An 18,439-nucleotide genomic window follows, 5' to 3' on the forward strand; every position below is an offset into this window, starting at 1 on the left:
TTTCCTCAAATAAAGCTACCAATAGCCCCCTCTGTGGTTCTAAAAATTCTGGACCCATGTAATTCACTTTGCCACAGCAGTACGATTTTAGTATCAAAAGACCGATAATGACTAGTACACTAAGCATGAGCATTTTCGCTCAATTCCAGCAGCGTTTTCACCTCGAAATCGCCATTTTCGTCCCGCACTCGTGGCTCCCATTTTATACACGGCAGCCATTTTTAAAAGTTGCCCTCACATAGGCTTATAATACAGTCAGATTTGATTCCAAGGACACGTACACCTTGATTGACTTTTCTCTGACCTGGGCAAGCTGGAACCATTGCCTCAGGCCAAACCTGTTTGGTCAGTCCCTCTCCCAGTGGCCGAATCAGATAGCATCAAGGCACACCATGCCATAAAACCCTTATTATCGCTCACACACCCTGCCTAATCTTGCTCACACCTGCACCTGCTCTTTTCTTCTTCTTACTTTACGAGGGGGAGGTGCCCGTTTTTATTGGGGGTTCACACTTATCTGATGTAAAATACTAGGCCTTGCCGGGTAATTTATTATGGGTTGGATGACATGAAATATGAGGTTTCATCATGACACTGTTTTTTCCTTTGTAGTGAAAACATGTGAATGACCAACCAAAATGTCAAGAATGTTTGCCTGAAGCTTAAAAAACTGTATATAAGGAAACCTGACTTTGCATTGGAGAACAGTCTCCTGAAAACATACAAATCGTGCTGTTGTACTTCTAGGGCACTTGTCAATTGGGTGCAGCCAATAAATTCGATCTTTGACTTCACCTAGAAGACTCTGAGTTTCTGTAGTCTGAATCAGGAAAGTACCCGAGGTCTTTGGGTGTACCCTGGCACCGCTGGGTTACCGGATCAGTACCGGTTCTGAAAAACCCAGTACCTCAGTTGGCGCCCAAACGTGGGGCGATACCAGCGGTACCGGTCCAAGCCTGAGGTCCGTGGGGAGCTTCGTGTGAAAATTCTGGAGGAAGGCCGCCACTTCATCGACCCCTGCATGTCGACGTGGTCCGAAAGTCTTTGCTGCGAGGTTCCCCGCTTCCCGACGGCTACGAAGGACTGCTGCCCTGGCTATCGCCCTGATTTGGACCCTTGATGTTTGGTAGAGCGAAACGATAAGACGAGTCTTCTGGTGACGTCATCGATATTTTCAGTTAAGTATAAGTGGAGCGTCTCCCAGTCCTTAGTTGGACACTTGGTTTGGTCCTTAGTTGGACATTTGGTTTGGTATCCCTTCGGGATCACTTTGATTTGGAACTTGCAAGTACCAAAGCTGAAGGACTCGTGTATTCACGAGACTATCGTAAACGATAATCCTTTGAAGTTTGAAGCTAGACTAGTGAGCGAAGATGCCTGGTCTTAGCAGACTTGGAAATTTGTTTTGTCTTGGTTGTAAAAGGGACTCCCGGTTGGAGGACTCATGTCTGGTTCCTCCGATTGAAACTCCAACCTATGAACTATATGTGAAGCACGGAGTAGGCCCCATCACGTTTAATAAAGTATGGGTCCGCTATTCTTGGAAATAATTGAGAAAAGTTTTCTTTTTTTCTTGTAAATATGACTTACAACTAGGATCTGCAAACGGTTCTGTAAGTAAATTGCGACGGCGCTATTTATGAAAAATGGCTAAAGCGCGCTGTATTATGTGTACTGAGTGTTTTCTGTTTATATCTGAAATGAGCTCAATGTGTGTTTGTGGGTCTTCTTGATGTTTACAGTTTGTTAAGTAAAATGTTGGTTAATTAATATTAAGTAGAAACTTAGAAAAAATCCAGAAATGAACCATGTGATGTGCTAACATAGCTATATGTTGCTCTTTAATTTATAGAATGAGCAATTGTGCACATATACAAAACTGCCGTTAAATGCTTAATAAATTAGAAAACACATTCAATAGATATAAATAGGGCCCCCCCAAAAAAAAACGAAATTATCTATTTTCAATTCAGCCAGCACTTTCCCAGTTAAACATGGGTGGAATTTTGCATAACCTTCCTTTTAAATGAAAGTGGCGCAAAAATGTGACGCATTTCAAGTTAGGCTTATGCGCTTAGGCTTGTGAGTTAATGTATCCCAAATAATAGGCAAGGGATGCAGCTTGCTTTTATATGTGGAATTATCACAAAAAAAAGAATAATTGGGTTTTTATTTTTTTTTAAAAAGAAAATTATTAATTATGGAAAAATTATTTTAAAAAAAAGTGCCTTTCAAAATCGTTTAAAAATATTTATAAAGCTTAATACCTATACTATGACCTCCTAACATTAAAATTTAATTTAAGTTATGTTGCACCGCTAAAATGACATTTGTATGTGCAATTTTCCCTTGGCGCAGGAGCAAACAAGCTCATTTCTATAAAGTATAAGTTAATATTTTCAATGGCTGACTCATGGATTGTGTAATAGACATTCTGGTAATGCATATTATGCAAGAAAATTGTAGGATATTGATTTTTTAATGCCTAAAATATCAAAGTCGATTTTGTGCAAAAGCACTGTTTAAACTGCATTTTCTTTCATTCAGAGTACTTTTTAAAGTGTCTCAGGCTTCAGTAAATGCATACATTTAGGTTTGATATATATTTGCAGGTTGTGCCTTCTTATGATTCAATGAGTCAATGTGCCAGTACAAAGGCTTGTTTTAATATCAAGGTTGAAGGTTCTAACTTCAGCTGGGCCTACTGAGACGTTCATTCATTCGAGGTTGATGAAATATGTACCATTGCATGGGATTGCAACAAGCATTTATTCTAACAACTGGTATGTGTGTTATTAAGGTTTGTGAATTATTCACAGTAAATGTAGTTTAATAATCTGGAAATAGAGATAATTTTTTTAGCGCCTAAAAAGGATTTTTTATTTATTTTTTAAATAGAGTGAATTATTGCAGGTTAGAAGGAAAATAGGAAGGCCTACTGTCTTTGACAGATTCAGAGTGGCAGAAGCTAGGAGAGCTACAGAGGCTGGCTCAAGTCACGCTGCTGAGATGCTATCTTTAGTTTTCCCATAAACAATGGAGGAGGCTGTCATGTTGACACCTGTGACCTTTTAACTTAGGGCCTTGTCTCTGTGAAATGCAGAATGACCCTACCGGCCTCTAAAAGTGGGATTTCTGGTTTCTCCAGAAGAACATCAATACAATTAAAGAACTTAATTCCAAAGGGAAAATATAAAAAAAAAAGGGGTTTCTTCGAATGTCCCAACATCATGTTAAATGCTCTGCAGAACTGATACATTTGTGTCTCCGCTCTAAAAAAATAAAATGATGCCTGCTAGTTGCTTTTATTTGACAGAAAACGAAGTGTTGCATTAAGTCTTAGACAGAAAATAAGATGCAGCCCTTTTTTTTTAATTTTGAAAGCTACATGCCTTAATGAGAACGATTTGCCAATTAAGACTTATTTTTCACAGTGGAAATTGTAGGTGCCAAATTAATATGGAGTGTCAGTGTAACAATTTTTACTTTTAGAAAGGTAAAACTAAGGTGGCTTGATGTTGCGAAGTAACTGACAAGAGGGTAACAGTTAAGTAATGGAAATTTATTTTCATGTATTTGGTCCTATCATGAATTGTTCTTGCTGGTCCTGTATGTTAGAAGAGAAACAGTAAAGTTATATTTGACAGCAGATTTCCATTGCCTGGTGATCTACTGTCAAAAGGAGGGTAATGATTTTAAACCTGACAAATTAAACAGGCCCAAATATTGGGTTTTGGGCTGCAGGTTTACAGTGCATAAAGTACATGACATGGTGTTGTGTGTCACCGCTTATTCACACATGCTATTGTTTTGTCTATGCTTTTTGTGCTTGATACACAGCAAGTATATCTGATGGCTTGACGTTTTGTGCGTTTTTATTATTTTTTATTTGTTTTTTGCATGTTTGTTGCTGCTTTTGATACTATTACAAGCTCCCCTGTGTTGTGAGGGGATGGTCATGATGATGCCCATCGCTACGCAACAGTTGGTTGAACTTGTTCTGGTTACTAAATTCCACAGATAATGATATTTCATGCTGTGAACATAAAAGACAACACTTCACCAGTGAATGTCTATTTGGCTATAATGGTATTGAAGGAAAATAAAAAGAGATATACAGGATCAAAGTGTGTCACCTGCAGTTAGTCACGTTACTGCCCCTTCCCTTAAAGGAACAGGTAGCCCTACATTTATGTATCCTTGATTGGACCTAAGGATGAAATTATAGATCTGTGACTCAAGGTGGCCTAATTTCTATATTACATTAGTTAATGATGTTCTGTTTCCTAAGTAGCATATGGCTTTCGTTCCTTAAAAGAAAACCAGGTTTTCATTTTTTCCTGAAGAAGGAACTGAAACATTAGCTAGGAGTACCGTATATGGTGTAGTCGCCAACGGTAGAGTTAAAATTTGTGTAACTTTGGCCTTTGTGTAACACCCGTACTCTTGGTGTTGTGTCACATGCCTGACTATCACCCAAATAATTTTTTTTGTTCTTTCTATAGATTTTTTCTTTGGTTACTTCCCCTGACCAATGTCGCACCATGCTTAGTTATTGAGATTTTAGCTATGTCCTAGTCCCATTTCTCTTTTTCGAATTCCTTTCACCAGTCAGCCCTTTTATTATTATTGATGTATTGTTCAGGTTCACATTTCCAGACTGCAGTGATGTACCAGGGACCCCCATGTTATGTATAATTCCCTTTGGTATGACCAGACTGGTTTTCAAGAATTTGCCTGCTTCAATGTTTTCCAGCCTGACTGTCAGGGTAGCGATAGACTGGTTAACTGAGTCAATATTATAGTAAGACAAGTTTTCCATCTCAATAGGAGATATCTTATGTTTACCTTTTTGAACATGACGAATTTTCAATGTCTATTTTAATTTGGTTTTCGGTTCCCTTCTGTTTCTGCTACTTTAATTTTTTGTGGGATCAGATGTGTCCTAATCATGCAAATATCAGGACCCTCTAGTTCTTGTCTTTTTGTTTGCACATTTGACTATTAGCCTGTGTATTGCATAGTGCACCTGATGCACAGTTTTTAAAGGAAGGTTTCTACATGTCCCTGATAATCGGTATCATGTGATTTCTCTATTGAGATGTTCTAAGGTAAGGAGGAACACCTAGACTTAATCATTGAGGCAAATATGTGTTTACCCATTAGACAATGCCACTGTGTGAGGAAATCCATTCAGATAGAATTCTCATGTAGCTATAGATGGCAGAGAATAATGGAGAGAACTGAATTAAAGATGCTACAGACCCTGTTTTGCCCTTCTGCCTTTGTCTTTGTATTTTATGCCCATGGTGTATGGCTACTCCTTTGAAGATTGCAGACCACCTGCTTGCAGTCCCCTTGTTAAAAACCATGAACTGTTTTTGTACTAAATTGAAGGAAACTAACAGCTGTGGCACACTTCATATGTCACTAGATTCTGCGGGTATCAAGTCATAATAACCTGCAGGACATTGATTTAAGCCTAATTCCCATCAGTGACAGCTACAGATGAAAGACGGACGTCTTGGCCCTACAGTCTCAGCACCCAGGAAGTAGCAAAGCTGGACAGCGATCGCCAGCGCATGATATCGTACTTGCTCCATCAGACGGCGTTGGACATCACAAAACCAAAGTTTCAGTGTAAAAGAACTAAAGAGAAGGATTCCTGTTGTTGATGGCAGAGCTGTTTTGAGGTTTCATTTCTCTACCTGTCATGTGCTGGTAACCTCTGACAGTGTGCAATCCCTTGAGCCCCTTGGCCTGAGTTTTGGCCACACACCCCCTTTTCTTTGCTCCAACGGAAGAAGGGCAGTGCACCGGAGATTTCAAGTTTGGAAAAAGGCACTATATTGTGGTGCCCATGAAAGAGCAGCTTGAGCGTCCTCTGACACTAAATAATGAGTGTTGGAGTCTGAAAGTGCTGCTGAGCTTGAGCTATTTCCCAATTAATGGTGCTTGCGTCTGCACGAGATGATTTGTGCCCTTGATCAATGAAGAGCACATTGTTTGTAGTGTCTGCCACAGAGGAGAGACACTGGTGCAGTGCTTTAAGACATTGAGACTTTTGAGTGAGCTGTGGGTGTTTGCCAGGAGGGCACTCCAACTAAGCAGTACTTTTCTCACGAAGAGGCCTGAATTGAGAGGCCCATGCGAAAGAAAACAACAAAAGAAAATTTGATGGACAATAGAAGCCTGCCAGAGAGGCTTTTTGAACGGACTCTGGGCATAGTTGGTTTCACAAGAGGTTTCCGTGTGATTGTATAGACTAGGTGTTAGGAGACTGATTGTTTTGCTGGCATTGTTTTAAAGTACTATTCTGTTTAGTAAAGGCAGAATAAAGTCCATTTTCTGTGGAAAGAGCACCCCCTTTTCACCTTAGAGCATTGATGAGAGTCACCACTGTTCCACCTGAACATACAAAAATTACTGAAATGCAGAGGAGCCCTAAAAATGTTACTAGATAATTTTAGGATTTGCTTTTTGGTTAGGGTTGTGAAAAATTATTATTTCATTTGTAATAGTGGTCACTACTTTCTCCCGTTGTCTATATGTTCTTAATAACGTGTTTTCTAGTGTCTTTTAAACATGACGTTGTCATTTATGGGTGGGATTGTTTTTCTCTACTCAATTGACTTCTGCACCCACTTCCCAACCTATGTCTTTTCCTAATATTGTTTCTTTGCACTCTTTTCACCCTTTTCCTGAACATGAGCAGGTTAAAGATCAGAATTCGTAAGCAATTCTTTTGTACAGCTTCTGCATCAACACTAGTTAGTAGTGAACATCACTAATTGTTGGGTGTGTGATCTTATGCCACCTACTGCAGATAGAGGTATTCCTTATTTTGTCCTGCCATATGTGGCCTTTTGTGCTACTTCATGTTCGAGGAGACCTGTCCAGAGAGAGTTATCAAGTACTAGAATTTTGCTCCAGCAACATCTCCATGGCCTTATAAACATAGACCTGGACTCAGATTAGCATGAGAATAGGTTTATTGCCTATGTAAGGGCAAAAGGAGGGTTTGTGGTTCTAAAAATTCTGGACCCATGTAATTTACTTTGCCACAGCAGTACGATTTTAGTATCAAAAGACCGATAATGACTAGTACACTAAGCATGAGCATTTTCGCTCAATTCCAGCAGCGTTTTCACCTCGAAATCGCCATTTTCGTCCCGCACTCGTGGCTCCCATTTTATACACGGCAGCCATTTTTAAAAGTTGCCCTCACATAGGCTTATAATACAGTCAGATTTGATTCCAAGGACACGTACACCTTGATTGACTTTTCTCTGACCTGGGCAAGCTGAAACCATTGCCTCAGGCCAAACCTGTTTGGTCAGTCCCTCTCCCAGTGGCCGAATCAGATAGCATCAAGGCACACCATGCCATAAAACCCTTATTATCGCTCACACACCCTGCCTAATCTTGCTCACACCTGCACCTGCTCTTTTCTTCTTCTTACTTTACGAGGGGGAGGTGCCCGTTTTTATTGGGGGTTCACACTTATCTGATGTAAAATACTAGGCCTTGCCGGGTAATTTATTATGGGTTGGATGACATGAAATATGAGGTTTCATCATGACACTGTTTTTTCCTTTGTAGTGAAAACATGTGAATGACCAACCAAAATGTCAAGAATGTTTGCCTGAAGCTTAAAAAACTGTATATAAGGAAACCTGACTTTGCATTGGAGAACAGTCTCCTGAGAACATACAAATCGTGCTGTTGTACTTCTAGGACACTTGTCAATTGGTTGCAGCCAATAAATTCGATCTTTGACTTCACCTAGAAGACTCTGAGTTTCTGTAGTCTGAATCAGGAAAGTACCCGAGGTCTTTGGGTGTACCCTGGCACCGCTGGGTTACCGGATCAGTACCGGTTCTGAAAAACCCAGTACCTCACCTCCAATCCCTTAAAAAACAAATCTGGAACACTTAGCATAATTGCACAAAAGACAAAGAGAAACTTGGTGAGAATATTAATTTTAACAATATTGCATCACTCTATTATGCTTATTGGGAGACAATTCCAGAACCACATTTTGGCTGTCAATGACTGTAGAAGGGGTTCATGGTTCAGGTGCAAGATATGGTCCACTCTAGCACAAATCTTAACTCTTAGATCGGTAGTAGCTGGTAACTGAATTTTTTGCTTGAAAATCAAGTATTATATGTATTTTCAAGAGGTTAAGCATATATCGAGAGACAGACCCAAAATTCTCGGCCTCGATTAATAGTTGGTTGATGGCTTGAATCAAACAAATATGTCACAAAGTCCATGGCATATGCCCAAATTATCATTTTTTCCCTGTCAATTTGACCGGATGAATCTGATAATTAATAATGAGTAACCTGAAATAAGGTTCAACATAAAGAGCAAATAACAAGGGGGGTACCTGTCAACCCTGACTAGCACCCCTGCAAGTGCTAAATAATGGAGAATTATGCCCATCCAAGACCAGCTTCATCATTGTATTTCTATGGAGACTTAAGATAGAACTCTACCACTGAAACACATGAAGTGCATAGTTCAGAAGAGAATGACTCATGAAACCTGGTCGAAAGCGTTTTTGGCATCTAGTATTATCAAATCAACCCGGCTACCCATAAATAAAATATCAAAAACCACTACTGCTGCATTACTGTGCCTGTAGTATCTCTGCCTGGGATAAAACCATGTTTCTGCGGTGAGCCTAAATACTAAAATGGGAGGCAAGCTGAGAAGTTAGCACACTGGCAAAATGTTTTACATCAGAGTTAATTAGAGAGATAGGCTGATATTACCTTCTCTCCTACGATGGGTTCTCTTTCTTTGGAAAACAATTATATTAGCATGATTTCAGGAAGTGGGAATTTCCCCACTGCCATCAATGCCACCCACCAGATCAATAAATAAAGTTAGCAGTATCTTATTAAATGTTTTGAAGAAGTCCCGCAGAGCAATACCCTTCCCCAGCTGTCTTCCCCACTGGCAAAAATCTAATTGCAGGCTCAACTTCTTGTTTAGTTTTATAGCCCTTCGGGGCTTGAATATGTAGTGGGCATAGACAAAATAATTCCATCAGCAGGTTGATCTTGCCGGGTCTATAATCAGAGTTTGAAAGGATTGACTAGAGAAAGTTAAGATTATTATTATTAGTTTCTTTTTTAAATCCATTTCAAGGTTGAAAGCAATAAGGGATTCATAGACCATAACCATTCAATGAGTCACTATAGAAAGATTAACATGTCTTTTACCTGTGTGGGCCAGCATGGTCCCTGGCTTTAATCAGAATGAGAATTATATGCCTTAACCTAAACAGGGGAGAACCTGTGATGTAATGGAAAGAATTGTGCAGGTTCCTGCCAAGCTGAGATGTTCATACAAAACAAAAATCTAGTGATCTACAGTTACATGTAGTCTGCTATCAAAATAGGAATGCCAAACAGTTAAAATGAAAATCTCAATAGCATACCAGTAACGTAGCCTATTTTATGTATATATGTTTACAAGAAAATGAAAAATTTGTGATAGTGGTCCACTGAAAGTGTATGGTACAACTTCACTGTGTAACATTTAACAGACACTCACCATACATATTTAACATGCTTGCAAAATCAAGACAGAGAAAAAATGTAAAACATATGCACACTGACATTATTTGGTCAGGGTCCAATGGGATACATGTGCCTTTAGAGAATAATCATGAGGGCAGTGGAAATTTAACACCATCAGATATACTTTCTCCCCTACCATCTGAGGTTATGGGGCAACGCAAAGTATACCTACTTCTGCTGTCTGGTGGACCAGCAGTCCTCAGTGTCTTTGTAAAATGAATGGAAGTGGAAATGAGCACTTCTTCCAGGTCAGGAGTGTGTTGGTGTGGCCTCACATTAACTGAAATTGAAAAGGGTGAGTCTTGTAAAGCGAGGTCACTTGTGTTCGAGGTGGGTTGTCACCATCTTTAAAGAGAGCTCCTTTATTACACAAACTGTTAGAGAGAGTGCTTGTGATTCGACCTCTCAATATTTAAAGGGTGTGTATTTAACAAACAAATATTCTGCAAATATGGGCTTAAAGAAAAGCATGTAATCAAGTTTTATATCCGGTCAGCATGCATGCACCATCTAGCAGTGAATGAGAGCCCTGATTAAAAAATTGCAAGGTATATTAAATGAAAATTATTTACATGAAAAAAGAGGGGATTCATCTAAAGTATTGCTAGATGTGCGTATATGACAGGTTACATATTTAGAAAAAAAGAGAAATTGTCAAACATGTAAAGGAAATGTTAGTGGTGGCTAGATAAGTCTAGTATGTCTCTATATCATACAGAGAAAGGTAAGTACCTGACAGTACTTTGCATTACAACAGACTGATCCTTAATGATTTAGCTGTTAATTCCTCTGTAGGAGACCCATTGGATAGCATCATTGAGCCCATGTCTAACAGTTTTCATTTCAAGACCCAATGTTGTTTCTTCTCAAATAGTCTTTGTTTCCTATTGGGGCCACATAATTTGATAACAAACTATATGTAAGTTCTAATTTGGACTTGAACAATGTAACACTGCATCCCTTTACCCACTGGACCTCTATGCAGCATTCAACACTGCCTCCAATCATACCCTCATCCACTCCTTCTTCAGTCAGGCATACATGGAACAGCCCTCCAGTGATTCAACTGATTCATCACAGGATGTGCAGAGAAAGCAGGCTTCTCTCTACACCTCAAAACCCACAAAGGTGGTCTGCAGGGTCCCACAGGGATCATCACTTAGTTGCACGCTCTTCAATATCTACATGGCACCACTCACCATCATTGTGAAAAACTTCAGAATCAACATCATCTCTTTTGCAGAAAACACTCAACTCATTCTCTCACTCTACAAGACACCACCAACACCCAAGCCAAGTTCTCAGACAGCATGTCAGAAGTCACCCTCTGGATAATGTCCAACTGCCTCAAAATCAACTCTGACTAGAGGAGGTACTATTACTGGGAAAAGACCATACACTTTGGTCCTCAGCCTGGTCGCCAACATATATTTGCCCCACCCCTATACCTTTCAGCCAAGCCAGAAACCTCACAATCATAGTCAACAACAATGGTCAACCAATCAATTTTACTACCTCCTCCTGCTCCCACACCCTCAAGTTAGTCAAAAAAATCTTCAATAGGCTTCCATTTGACACCAGGCAAACAATCACCCAAGTGCTTATCACGACTACCCTGTACTAGCAGGGGCGCGCTCCTTCGGAATAGCGAAGGAGCGTAGCCCCACTGGCGGAGCCAGCAGATGAACAATAAAACAATATTCTAATTCAGGTGCAGGGAGGGACAGGGCTGGTCCATAGGAGAGGGGAAGAGGGGGAGTGAAGTCAGTACGCAATAAGGGGCATATTTATACTTTTGTTGTACTGAATTTGTGTCATTCTTTAATTCAAATTCAGTGCAAAACTAACTCCATATTTGTACTTTGGCGCTAGACCCATCTAGCACCAAATGTATGGAGTTAAAGTCATTTTTTGGACATAGAAACCGGCCTTGCGTCAATGAGATGCAAGGTAGGCATTCCTGTACAAAAAATGACTCTCTGGCCTTAGCGTCATATTTATCCCCCGGTGCTAAAATCACGCATGGGGGAGGGGTCAAATAATTGTGAAAAACTTGCTTTGCACCATTATTTAACACCTGGTCAGGGCAGGCGTTAGGGGACCTTTGGGCCTACTTCCATGGTGGAACACTGGGGAATAAGCCCAAAGGTGCCCTCCCCAGGCCCAAGGGACACCCCCACACACACCAGGGGGACAGCAGATGATAACGGATCCCATCCCAGGTAAGTATAGGTAAGTACAGGTAAGTTTTTAAGTGCCCCCCACATGACCCTGGTCCCCTGTGCTGGCCATTGGGGTGATGGGCATGACTCCTGTCTTTTCTAAGACAGGAATCATGTGGTATGGATGGTTTTGCATCAGAAATTGACACCAGGCTGGTTAAAGTCATTTTTCTTTACTCTAACCTGCCTAACACCATATTTTGAGGTGCAAAAACCTCTTCTCCCATACTGCCACCCCCCACCTGGCCTATGTCATTTTTTTACGCTAGCCTACCCTTTGCGTCAGCTTGTACCATTCCATAAATATGGTGCCCGGCTGGCGCTCAAGAATGGTGCAAGCTGGTGTGAAACTTTTTAATGCAAAACTGAATTAGTGCAGTTATGCACCAAAAAGTATAAATATGCCCCTAAGTGTTCATGTCAATTTGGCCGGCCATTTTAGGCTGGTGTTGGAGAAACTGCACTGACCTCAAGGCACCCATCTGAGCGGCAGAACAAGCTGCTCAGACAAATCCTTATGCTGCTTTCATGATAGAGCATGAGAGCAGCACCAGGATTGCTGGGGAGCTTGTGCTGGTGTGCTAGGGACTGCTGGGTCACCAGCACAATTTCAGGAAGAGCATTGAGGCAGGCTGCGGCAGCTGGTACATTTAAAAAAAATGTACATTATATTTTCCCCCTGCCCCTCCTCTTGAGATTTTCCGTCGCCACCACTGTATACTACAGGAACACACTTTACATAGAGATCTCTGCCCATCTCACCAAGAGGCTCCAAACCATTCAGAATAAAGCAGCGAGAATATAGCTGCAAATCTCACCCTCAGTTTCCTCCATGCAACCGTATCTCCTCTCACCTCAGAACCCTCCAATGGCTCCCCATACACAAATGTACATAGTTCAAAATACTCACCCACACATACAGAGTACCACATAAACTAGGGTGATGCTCAAGCCTCTCTCCAGTTAAGGGACTTGTAAAGATTTGCTAGTCTCTATGGAAGGCATGACCAGTGTTCCATGAAGCTCTGAGTTGTATTCTAAAGGCAGAAACACAGAAAAACAAATCTAGCTAATATACGCAATGTAAAGGTGACCTTTTCCACAGAAAATTGAAATCTGCATGTCTGAACATGCTTCGTAGAACTTGAGGTAGACCTAGAGAAAGTTTTGGAGCCTAGCTTGGGACAAGGCATTCCAACAAATGGGAGATGTGGCTATGTTCAGCTGGGATGCCAGCACTATGCTTTAGCACCCAGAAGCACATTCTCCCACTCTGAGCACTTTCATCAATGCAAAATGTTAATTATTATTATATAGAGAATAACTTTTGCCAAAGAGATAATGTTGAGATTCTCCAGAAATCATGTGAGACATGCTTCCTTTTGAACAAAATGAGCTTCAAAATGTTTTTCAAGTTTAAGGCACCTTTTTACATGCATCCCAATCTTCATAGAATGCCAGAGTTTTTGTTATGCATAGCAGGAAGTAGTGTGCAACTCCTGCTCAAGTAGGCAGTGGTGTGTAACATATGCTCTCCCTGCAGGTCTTTTAAAAAATGCAGGCCCCATCTTAGAAGGCATAACCTGTTTTTGCCACCATCCTGTTCCAATTGTGTAGCAGAGAAATTATGCTCTGTATGCCAGCTCTAAAAGCAGGTATGGTGTTTGAAATGGCAAACCTAGCTGAGGCTACAGTGTTGGAGGGTAACCTGGTTCCACCACCTCAAGATGAAGTGGGGAAAGCCAGAGTTAGTTACTGAGGTGCGTGATACAGAAATAAGAAATAAAAACAACAATCCGAGCAAATCTCTTTCAAAAGGCAACATGGAAGTGAGGTGATTATTTAACATTTAGCGCTGTTCATACAGACATCCCATCACAATTTAGCTGAACACACTGTCTAGGTGCTTTTGGCTTGTGTATTGATTATTGAATTTCTGTATGCTTTTCTTTTGCTTAAGTAATGCCTCTTAGGTTTAGTTTTAAATGCGAGTTATTTTAGCAGATTATGCAGTTCTGTTCTAGCTTATTATCATCACTTGTATGGCAAACAGACTATTTTGATTTGGATATTCTCCCAGATATTGAATATACAAAAGGAAAGGTTGAAAACAATGTCTGCATATTATATTAAAAGTTTAATCAAGGTTTAATGTGAAATGCAATGAACTTGAAATGCAAAGTACCTTTCACAATGAGTCTTAAAAGAAAATGGTGTTGAAGTAGAGCGCATTGCGTCTTGAAGAGATCCATTGCGCTTTACGTAGGAACTCATTTTGAAACTGTTTTCGTCTTCTAATTGTGCCACAAATGCGCAGATTGCTGCCAAAGAAAGGCATGTGGTAAAAGCCCTTGCATATTTATTATTTTCTTTCATGATTGAATACTGGTACTTTGTGTTTTAGGCAAAAACAGTTTCTTGGTTTAATGGGTGCACAGCTGGTGGAAGCTGAGAAACAATCATCATGCTGCTAAGGGAGTATTTGTCATAATTTCTGTCAGATTAGCTCGATTGAATTTCTTTTGGATCAGATTATTTTAGTAACATTTAAAATGATGAATTAGTCAAGTAACTGTCTATCTACATATATCTACATTTATCTATGCATAAATTACCTACTGTTGGTAGTTATGGTTAGGACCAACTTTCCCCATAGAGAAAATGTTTTTTGTTTTGCTACTAACTTTGGTGCCGTTTGAGGCACCTTCACGAAATTTTCAAAACTAGTGTACTAGTTGCTTCAGATGCTGCCTGGAAAATCTCAGAGCAATTCTTCAGGCACAGCAGAGAAAGAGGGGGATCCCCAAATACTTTTTCCCCATGCAATTGCTATGGGGATTTGCAATTTTTAGACATGTCTTCAGCCCAACTGCTGAAAGGAATTACACAAAATTTAGCAGAAAGGAAGATCTTGGTCTAGAAAGGGCCATTTTAATCATAAATCTGTTCAGTAATTTTAGAGTCATTAAAGGAAAAAAATATATAGATATCTAGGGGTGTGGCTTGTTCGCACGTACCCACAGAAACAGGTGAAAAGTAAGTCCTTGATTGACTGGCTTTAACCTGAAAGGAAAGTTGCGGCAGCCATTTTCTTTCTTGGCTGGAACCCCAAGGAAAAAACATACATATAAATATGCATTATGGGTCAGTATAGAGGATCCTGACCCCATAGGACATATGGAAGGGTCTCTGAGGGACCTGCGCGGCCAAAGAATGCCCAAATGTTTTTGGCTGATCCACAGATCTGTGGATCCACCATGGTGCACAACAAGACCTCCAGTGTAAATCCACAATGGATCTGTGGATCCAATCCACAATAGAAAACAAAATAAACCTCACACACTATAGTCCTGCCGGACACAGCCAAAGGTCGTGCACAATGTGGGCTTGGGTACATGCAAGGGGTTTGGCTGCAGGACCTGAAAAAAATGAATAAAAAGTGAAGTTTCTATGGTTTTGTGTGGTTATAACGTCAACCTAACTATAACATCCCTGTAACCTTTACTTTTTTTCAGTGATATATATATATATATATATATATGAAAGAAGTGACTCAAACAGATGATCCTACCAAAGAACAAAAATATATTTATTTCTACTACGTTTCAGCTTCCACCTTCCACCTTCCACAGGTAGTACAAGATGGTTTGCTCAGTTGCTGCACAGCTGACACTGCTGGAAGCATCATGAGTGAAGATTCATATTGGAATGTGGAATCAATGCAGTCTTGAAAACTCTTTAGATATGCAGAAATTAAGTGGTATTGTCAGTGATGTTCAGTCTATCTGGATGCAGTGATTTTAAACAGTACATCCAGAAATTTTCTCTGATGTCCAGTAGTTCTTCCTTTAAAACATGTTCCACAGGGAAAATCTTCTACTCTGATTGTAAATGGTCCACAAGGTTAAAATGATTGACTACAGGCTGGTCAAGTTTCTTGATAATTATTGCTGATTTGTGGTGCCTGAATCGTGTCATTCACTGTTTGGCCTGCATATTATTTTTTACAGCTTCAACGTCGGCACTGAATCACATAAATAATGCACGTTGAGGGACATGTAAGATGTTGTCTTCTTCCATAGGTCCTTCTTGTAACAGAGCTAGTTACTGATGATGTTTGTGAAAGGCGAAACAGTACAATTTTAAGAGCGAATCATGATATTCTGAGATATAGGATACAAGATATAAAAGATTTTGTTTTTCAAAACATGGAAGGATAATATACTATATGTCCATATGCATTCACTACATTCTGAGATGGCACCTGTGAGTGCATAGTCGTTTGCAAATTATATTTAAATGCTAGTCGTTTTCAATACCCAAAAATGTTTCCCCATGTTTATAGACTTTTTTTCAATACGGTGATTATGTGAACAAGGCCATGATTACAGCCGAAATGCGTCAACGAAGGTGATGAAAAGTTTGTGATCAACTACACGCCTGAGTGACTGCTTCATTTATGACTTTGGACTTTTGACGCCTGACTGACTGTTACAGACTCATAATAATTGTTGTTACTTAGTAGCAACAATATAGTGAAATATTTTTGTCTTGTATGCTGTACGTTTAGCATGGTGCCTGTATAGTACATTGCAAAGCCATTAACATTGATGTTGCGTGTACTAATAATGCCCGCTTAGTTCAAAGTATGACCCTGGCTAATGATAATTATTGTTACTTAGTGAAAAGAGCATAGGGGCAAAAGCGTCTATCAGAAATTGTGTACATTTGACGTAGTGATAGTATACTACATTGGCACATTGCAAAACCATCAACATAGATGCATAACATTTGTTGGAACCTCTATTAAAGTAAGCTACTTTGCCTGGGGACAGCCCATGAATCTAACATCTGATCCACGCAATAAGGTAAAGGTCTAGTACCACTTGTGAAATTCTCATGCACCAGTACAAATAGAAGGGCCTTGCCCAGCGGCGCAGGTCCTCCCACTGTTTTCCACAGTGGGTGCTCTGCCTGTCAAAGACCCCCAGGGTCCACACCTCCTTGGCGATGGCACGCCAAATACCCTTTTTCTGATGGACGCTGACCTGCAGAAAAAGATACATAAGAAAAGGTATTAGTCATACCGTCCGGACTGTTATACTCCTGGCCCAACATATACCTCCCATCCCCATACGCACAGACATTGCCCACCAAACATGCAGCACTCTGCCCAGGACCCCTCAACACCCCCACACGGGGCTAACACACACAGCCATCCATACATTCATACCCCACGCATCGTGCTCACAGTGTACTCACCTGTTTGTATGGAGGAGCATAAAGTAAAGGGTACTAGGGTAGGACCCCATCCACCAGTCTCTCCAACTCCTCGGAAGTGAAGGCAGGGGCCCTTCTCCCCAGACACTCGAGCCATGGTTGGGTCCAGACACAGGTCACCACAGCACTTGCAGTGTAGATCATCTCCTGTTGAAGGTCAGGTAGCAAGTGAGTGAACAGATAGAAAATGGCGGTTGCGTCTGCGGCGATGCGTACTGTCACCGCCGGCGTACATCACCATTGGCTCCTGGAACCCGTAGGCCCCAATGATAACCAATGATGTGTTGCCCGGTGGTCGTTGACTGCCTCCCGCAACGGCGCACAACGTCAGCGGGATAACCTAATTTCCACTTCTCCCTCCTCACAGGTCAGGCGGGCGCCATTTCAGGGCGGAACAAGCCATGGCACCTAACTGCGTCACAGCAGACATAGGCACATCAACGGACCTACACGATCATATACTGCTTCTGTAAAAAGAAATGCAAGGCATATTAATCTGATTATATGTTTCATTATGACCATCTGCTCACTGTGTTTCACCCTAGAGTTCAACCGGTGAGAATGAATAGGAGATGGAGACATACCCCATGTACAGACCCAGAACCCTGGTGGACCTGGCGACAATGGAGGACAGGCACATTATCCTAACCTGCAGACTTGATAGGGCCACAATCCAAGAGCTGTATGCACATTTTGGAGCCAGACCTGATCTCAGCTATCCACCACCCCACTGGTATCACCCCTCTCGTGCAGGTCCTGTCAGTGCTCCATTTCTTGGCAAGTGGGTCCTTCCAAGCGGCAGTGGCCATGACAGCAGGGATGTCACAGTCTTTGTTCTCAAACGTGCTGACAAGAGTGTTGTCTGCCCTGATGAAACACACAAGCAGCTACATCGAATTCCCCCAGGTGGAGGATATGGCCACAGTGATGGCTGACTTCTATGCACTGGGACATATCCCCAACATCATTGGTGCTATTGATAGTACACATATTGCCTTTTTCACCCCCCGGAGAGATGAACAGGTGTTCAGAAATCGAAAGAGCTTTCACATTCTGAATGTGCAGATCATGTGCATGGCGGACCAGTACATCTCCCATGTCAATACAAAGTATCCTGGCTCTGTGCATGATGTCTTTATCTTGAGGAATAGCAGCATTCCATACGTGATGTCTCAACTCCAGAGGCGCAGGGTGTGGCTAATAGGTGAGCCCATGGTCCCCACCCAGCGTCTGTTGGTATATGGTTGTGGGTTTGGTCCTAAGGGTGAATGTCTGGCTAACAGGTGTCCCTCGATATTTAGAGGTTACTCTTGTTACCCCAACATCTCATGGCTACTGACC

This window comes from Pleurodeles waltl, chromosome 9, assembly GCF_031143425.1.
Source record: "Pleurodeles waltl isolate 20211129_DDA chromosome 9, aPleWal1.hap1.20221129, whole genome shotgun sequence".
NCBI classification, from domain to species: domain Eukaryota; kingdom Metazoa; phylum Chordata; class Amphibia; order Caudata; family Salamandridae; genus Pleurodeles; species Pleurodeles waltl.